This window comes from Ammospiza nelsoni, chromosome 12 (assembly GCF_027579445.1).
Source record: "Ammospiza nelsoni isolate bAmmNel1 chromosome 12, bAmmNel1.pri, whole genome shotgun sequence".
Lineage (NCBI taxonomy): Eukaryota > Metazoa > Chordata > Aves > Passeriformes > Passerellidae > Ammospiza > Ammospiza nelsoni.
The window spans coordinates 15,714,898-15,722,201 of NC_080644.1; the positions used below are offsets into that span (position 1 = coordinate 15,714,898).

At 42.7% G+C, this 7,304-nt stretch overlaps 1 protein-coding gene across 5 annotated transcripts in view; it reads left to right on the top strand.

The window, feature by feature from the left end:
* Nucleotides 1–4,825, top strand: part of RBM12 (RNA binding motif protein 12) — a 28,640-nt gene extending 23,815 nt beyond the window's left edge. For all 5 annotated transcript variants that reach the window (XR_009419270.1, XR_009419268.1, XR_009419269.1 and 2 more), the window contains 3 exons: nt 3,369–3,497; nt 3,985–4,164; nt 4,767–4,825. The gene's annotated coding sequence lies outside the window, so the exon portion shown is untranslated. The remainder of the gene's footprint in view (nt 1–3,368; nt 3,498–3,984; nt 4,165–4,766) is intronic.
* The last annotated feature ends 2,479 nt before the right edge of the window (nt 4,826–7,304 follow it).

Sequence of the window (7,304 nt, forward strand, 5' to 3'; positions counted from 1 at the left end):
GTAAGTCTAAAAACTAAGTTTCTTTTTTGTGTATGAATGAATACAATAAGTATGCTCTATGAAAATTCAGTGAAACAACATAAAATGTGGTTTTGAAATGTTGATTCCAGTCTGCAAGCTGAATACAGTTGATGTTCTTGAATGCATGCTGAGGAAAAAAAGGACGGCTGTTAATAAAAATAATAAAACCCCAAGTCCTTTCAGTATAATTGCAGCAAACTGTATGTTTAGCCTGAGATCAGAGCCTTTGTACACTGTTAGAGCTTAGTAATCACTAGAAGATTGTTCTCTGCTCATGTGTCATTGCACAGCACTGGTAAGTGGTGAAGTGTTGCTGCTCCGACAGTGTCAGCACGGAGGGGTGCCATAGTGCCTGTCCCTGGCAGTGAGCTGGCATGTGCCAGCCTGGCAGCTTGGAGTAATGAAGTGCCAAGATGGCGTTGCAGCGTTGTGTGGAAGTGGAGAAAGCATCATAGGCTCCAGCTTAAAGAGGAACAGAGTGGGGGGTTGTGTTAGGTGTGGCATATTTGAAGACTTTTGGAATTGTTACTTCTCTTATAGGAAAATAACTGGGACTTTGTGGAAAGAAGTGGAGATGAAAGTCAGCAGATAAATTTCACACAAACTATTCACTTTTTTATAGAAAGAGAGATGCAATCACTATAGTTTACTATGAGAAATGAAAGTAAAGTCTAGAATCTTACTTTATGGAGGAAAAGAAAAAAATTAAGTCAATATTATCATAATGAAATCCTGTTAAAAAAAATCAAGTTGGAGGTAGATTTTCTAATTGGTGAGGAACTTCACTATTTTTTCTTCCCATTCAGTTTTTTTTTGTTTGTTTGTTTTTGTTTTTGTTTTTTTGTTTTTATATATATGTGTCTGGGGATGAAAATATGTTAAGCTTTTAATCTTTCTAAGCTTTTCAAATGCAGGCAGATTTCCAGAAATTTGTGCTGCTCAGTTAACTGCATGAGCAGGGTAACTGAGCAAAGTTGCTTACTTGCAGACTAAGCGGGTCTTCAGGCTTGGCTGAAATAGATACTGTGTTTTAGCAGACCAACTACTCGTTGCTCTTGCTGCTGGGATGTCTATGACCAGGATTTTCTTCTGCTGCTATTCATGGAATGGACTGATACTGTAGAACACCTTACAGTGTGTTTGGGTAGCCATGAGGTGAAAAGAAGGTTGTGTGGGCTCTTTGAGGACATCCATAGGCAGTAATCTATAAATAATTGCTGGCTGAGGTTCAAACCGGTGTCTTCAGGTTAATTTTTTAAAAAAATCTGAATCTGTTAAGGAGCTCTCCCTCTTTTCTTAAGGATTCAGTCTGTAGTTGTTAAACCTGTTATCTCCCGAGCTGGTGAGGAAAGGTGTACAGCCAGTTAGGACAATTCCTGCTCAGCTACTCCAAACAGCTGGCCTGCTTTGCTGTGTCTTGGTGATTATGTGCACCAGTGAGCGTCCTGTGATCTCCTGATGGAGCAAGAGGATATAGTGGGAAAGGATCCCTTGTAGTTTGTGTATGTCCCCAGTGGTTCAGCAGAACATCTGGGATGTATTTCAAGGGAAATCCTATGCCATTACTAAATGTAAAACAATCAGATGAGATAGCCTTCTGGGTGTTAGGGCACTGGAAGTCAAATCTTTGAAACAGTGGAGTATTTTCATAATTTCATTGTTGCTGATCTGGAGAAGAGATTCGGGTACCAGTTAAGAGGTGATTGGGTTTGAGGACTTGCGTCCCTTCAGCTCCTGGCTTCATTGTGTTTAACAGTTGCTATCTCAAACTCTTCCTTTTTGGTGTCTTTGTAACATGGAATAAATATATGTGGGCTTGTTCTGTATGCAGCTTAAGATCTGCAGTAGCGGTTTCCTCCCAGAAAGAAGCCACTGCTGACTGGGATGCTAAAGCTTATGGGGAGCTGTTTCTTTGAGGTCAACTTAACTCCTGCTTTGAGCTCTACTGGGAGGAAAGGTATCTCTTGGCTAGTACAGAACTCTCTGTTGCAGTAGAGAAAAACAGAGGCAAAATGTTGGCAAAGAGCCCAGACTGGATGTCCTAATCTTGTTGTCAAATAGTGGGTGTCAGACAAAGTTTTGCTGTTGTCTGTTTGCACCTATGTGAGTCTGGGAGATGAATGCTGGTCTGGTAGGACAATATGTGTCAGTAAAGAAAAAACTTGATAACTGTGACTTGCAATTTTACAAGAAATGTATTTATTAAAGTCAGTGGTTTCTTTGTGAATCTTGTGGTTGAAGGCAACTGAGTAGAAAATGGATGGCTTCTGCCACTAGTTTTAACAGCTGACCACCAGACCACTTCAAACAATTTTTAAGAAATATTCTGGTGTTAAACCAAGTGATGATGATGACCTTAGTTTAATGCTGCACTATGATTGTCTTTGCCTAAAGCTTTGCTAAATTTTACTGAGTGCTGGTTTTGTCCTGTCACTATCACTGGAGCACCATGCACTGGCATGTTAAGTGACTTCGTTAATATTTGACCAGGGTAGATTGCTGACTGGGATGTCCAAGGGATTAAATGTTGTACAATAAAAGCTCATCTCTTTGAGTTAAATATATTCACCTTGCAAGTATGAGGAAGCCATGGGTTACTTGGGTACTAAAAAGCCAAAGCAAGTATTTCCTTATTTTTGAGACTTAGAAGAAGAAGCTTCTCTATGAAATAATCTCATTTAAAGGTCTAGTCCTCAAACTGTCCAGTCTCTGAAATGTTTTGGTGCTTGAAGGCTTATTTTCTAATTCAGTTTTGAGAATTATAGCTGTTCCTCAAACAGAAACGTCTGCAGTTTAATGTCTAAAAAAATTTAGTTATCCCCTGTTTGCGGGATGATGTTGCGGTGTTTTGGAAGCCAGCACGGCAAGGCACGGGGGCTCTGTGGCTCCCGTGGGTGAGCAGGGGGAGCTTTGGCAGTGCTTTCACCGCGTGGGGCGACTCTTCGGCGCGGAGCGGTGGCTGCGGCGCTGGCGGGACGGAGGTCCCGGTCCCTGTGCTGGGCTGTGAGCGGCGGTCCCGGGGAGGGGACAACAGGCCCGGCCCTTTGTAGAAACCTGAGGCAGCAGCACGCACCGAGGCAAAGGGAAGGGCTCCTGCGGGGGGAGCGGGAGCAGCGGGGAGAGGCCGGTAGAAATAGGTGAATTCAAGAGGGAGGGGCGAGGCGGGCCGCAGTTGGTGCCCGGCTGCGCGGAGGTCCCGCGCTCCTGCGCACCGCCCGGCCCGAGGCGGGAGGGGCCGCGGAGCGCCGGTAGCCGCGGCCCCGCCCCGCCCGCGCGTGCCTCGATCCGCCGCGTCGGGGGCACGCGGGGTCCGGGCCGGGCCGTCTGACGCTGTGCTCTGCCCGCAGATGGCCGCGTGCGTGTCCCGGGTGGAGCTGTCCGTGGCCTGGAGGAGCCTCCTCGACGGGACCTGAGCTCCAGGTCGGACTCCCTCTGCGTCCTGCCGCAGGACGCGGGGCGATGGCCGCTGGGCTGAGGTAAGAGCGGCCCGCGCGCTGCCGGTGGCTGTAGAAACGCTGAGTCTCCCCTTTTCCATCCCGTAGGTTTTCCTGGCAGGTGTGTGACATACTTAATTCAGATTTACGATTGGTGAGCAGTCACATTGCCCACACTCAAACCTTCAGTGTTTTCTTTAATTGCTGACTTGTTTGCTCAGAGTTGCATCAGGAGGCTCATTTGCCTGTAACGATGTGACTTGCTGTAGAGCACAAGCTCCAGAATACATTGTTTCAGCAGTCTTTTCCCCCTAGTTTCCAGAATTTTCCCATACAATAGCGTTTTTCAATGCCATTTCCTTTCTCGGTGAGCCATTGGTCAGCCCAGTTTGTCACTGAGCATGAGGCATGGTGCAGTGTGTGTAGCCTTGCTGGTGCCTGTGTCCACCTGGTGCAGGTAAAAAGCTGTGTAGGAGAATATGGGCTTGTTACTCATTGTCAACAGCTTTGCTCCTGTGTTGTTTTGCAGCTAGATCACATGGAAAAGGTCAAGAACTGCCAAGACGCTGAATTCTGCAAGAAACTGGTTGTGGACTACTACTTTGAGAAAGTACAGAAGCTAAAATTCAGTGTGTATGATATTGATAACAAGTCCTTTGATTTAAATGATGATGACTACCTGGGAGGGATTGAGTGTGCACTGGATCAGGTACGTGTAGACGTGTTAAATGATGTACAAAATAGCAGCGAAAGTTGGCTTTACTATGAAAAATGAAGTGAAAATATGCTTTGTCAAAGGCTGAAACATATTCAAATTTGAAAACACTGTTAAACATGTTTGTTTGTGTTACCATTGAATGTGGTTAGAAAAATCATGATGTCGATCAAAGCAAAGGTTAGAAATACATGTATTTTGTAATTAATTGCTTAACTTAGGAGGCACTTCAAGAGTGATTCTTTCCTCTTTGTCTAACATGATATTTTTATTATTATTTTTTTATTATCTGTCTTCTAACCTTAGGTTGTGTCCAGCTCAGTGTTCGCCCAACTGCTGGAACTGAAGCAGGAAAAGCCAGCAGGAAAGGGCACTATTACAGTAGATAAGGTTTTTGTTTGAAAAAACTCTCTCAATGTGTTGTCTGGGATAAAGTGGCTTTCTTTTCTGGTTTCTTGTCAGTATATCTTCAAACGCTACATATATACAGGAGAGAGATATTTAAAAGAAATTACAGTTTCTTTTATGGACAAAATATAAGCAAAACTCTGTGATTTCTTGTTTACACTTTTTCCCCCCCTAAATTTCCATGGCAGGGATTTCAGCAGAGAAGATTAAGGATACCAGGGTTGTGTACCTGGAAATTGAAGCCCAAAACTTGGAAAAAAAGGTATTGATTTTAAAAATAATATCTTGCATACTTCTCTAGTAATTACATTTTGTGCCTTTTGGTCAGGAATCTCTGTGTTTGCAGACGTTAAGCTAAGCCAGTAATCCATTTGTGAGCAAAGGCTTGCTGTATTTTGTGTTATTTACAGTGGAGTAAGTTGGAGATACAATTGCATGTTGAAGTCCACAATGTCAAACTAGAAACTCAACTGCCAGGTTTAGGTTTTAAGGTATTATTTTGGTTTTGAATATTCTGTATGTGAATACCAATCACTTATATAATTGTCTCAAGCGAACTGATATTTCAGTAATTTTGTTAAAGAAGAAAAGGTGGAAATTTAGGTGTTCTGCTCAATGTTATTTTAAGACCAATACAGGGATTTAGTCACCTAACTCTCAGTTAGCAAAATGATGCGATTTGTAGGGACAAAAGTGGTTTGAGGAGGAGATCTTGGAATTGGAGCTTATAAATGCTGATGACTTACAGAGTGCAGCAGTTTTTAAAAGGAAAATAAAAAAGGAAAGAAAATTAATGCACAGTTTGTTTGACTTCATTCTTTTTTGAAGTATTGTCTACTATTTAGTTAATTCTTTACTCATTTTGGTAAAATATAGAGGAGGCTGATTACTTCTGGGTTTTTGTGTGCAGGATTTCTTAGGTAAATCAGATCAATTTCTGGAGTTTAACAAGCAGAGCAATGCTGGAGCATGACAGCTTGTGTACAGAACAGAGGTAGAATTTCCACAAAGTGTTTTCCTTGAGTTGATCAGACAGCTTATTCTTACTCAAAGTGAGAGAGACTTCCATTCCTGGTCACGCTTTGCACCAGTTTTGTAGAGAAAGTATCGTATAAAAAGGTATTCTGCTCACTATGGCTGCAGCAAATTGTTTATTTGCTGCCTGGTGACTGGATGGAACTACCTGAGTAAGGAGTCTGACCACGGACAGCAAATGAGAAGAGGGTCTCTCTTCCTTCTCATTGGTGTTGAGCTTGGCTGTAAAATGTAACTTCACTGAGAGCATCAGGCTTTTATTTCTTGCAGAGCTGTTGCTTGGCCATTGATACATGCCCAGATTGAACTGATTGAAGCTATTCTTAACTTGCCATGAAGAGCCCTCATGTCATCATTCCTTGTGAGTTGCATGCTGTATTCCTCATGTGACATTATGCTGTCATATTTTTAAGGTCATCAAGAACAACTTAAATCCATGCTGGAGGAAGTTCAGTTGTTCCCTTGCAAACTTTCTGTGGTGGAGATTTTAATAAACCTATCAAGGTACAGCCTTTAGAAATTCTCTTTGTTGTTCCATGGCATCAATTTTCTGTTGATGCTAACTATGAGTTATCAGGTTGTCTAGTCATATTTAAGTTATTAGATTGCCTTTCTAGAATTGTAGTGCAGCAGATGAGGGATTATATGTCTGTTTTAAAATATGATGAGTTGTCAAATTGAGAAGTCAGGAAATGCAGAAGTGACACAGTTTCCAATGATTAGTCATAAGAAGAATTGTAACTGGTTTTTTTTCACTATTCTGGCCAGGGTTTCAAGTTGAGCTTTGGTGATGGTGTCTTGGTTGGTTGGGTTTTTTGGGTTTTTTTCATTGCAGCTTTCTAGCACTGTTTCTAAGTTGACTGAGAAACGTGCAGATATTGGACAAACTTAAGTGCCTTGGGATATTAACACAGAGAGGTCTTTGAGTTATCTGTCAGATTTATCCACTCAAGAGACTGGAAGGTTTTCCCAACTCTTTTTCTATCTTTTTCAAGTAGAAATTTAGTTTTGAGTCAGAATTGCATTCCCCTGTGGTCTTGTATATGATAATTAATTCTTTGTGTCCCTGGCTTGTGGAGGTATAGCAGAACAACTGCATATTTAAGGCATTTAAATACATAGATTGTTCTGTGTGAGTGTAATTTCTTTCTACTTTTCTAACACCTAAATGCTTTACATTTGCAGAATTTTACTTCTTCATCCTCTCTCTGAAGAAATCTCATGCTGAAAGCTTGATATGGAAGATTTAGCAAACACATGCATGCTAATGTTGTTCTTTGTGCAGTATGGTAGTTCCTAATAATTACTGAGATTATTAACCTCGAAATAGGTGTTCAGGTGTTGTCTTGGTGTAAAAGACAGGTGTCTGCCAAAGAAGGCAGGAACCTCCCATGGAAAGGAGACTATGACCCTCTTCCCTCTGAATTATTATAACTTTGAAATTACAGGGCTTTCAGGCAAAGATAGGAGAAGAGGAATAGCAGTTCCTTGCTAGCGTGTGTGTGTGTATAACGTGGCAAACCAACCCCAAGGCGGCAGCACCGACGAGCAGACGCAGAGCCCCAGGGCCGGCCTTGTCCCGGCTGCAGGCCCCTTCCCCTGCGGTGCAGTTCCGGGCACAGCCAGCAGGGGCGCTGGTGGCTCCCGGCCAGGCAGGGCAGGGCGATGATTCCCCCGGGGCTGCAGGGGGC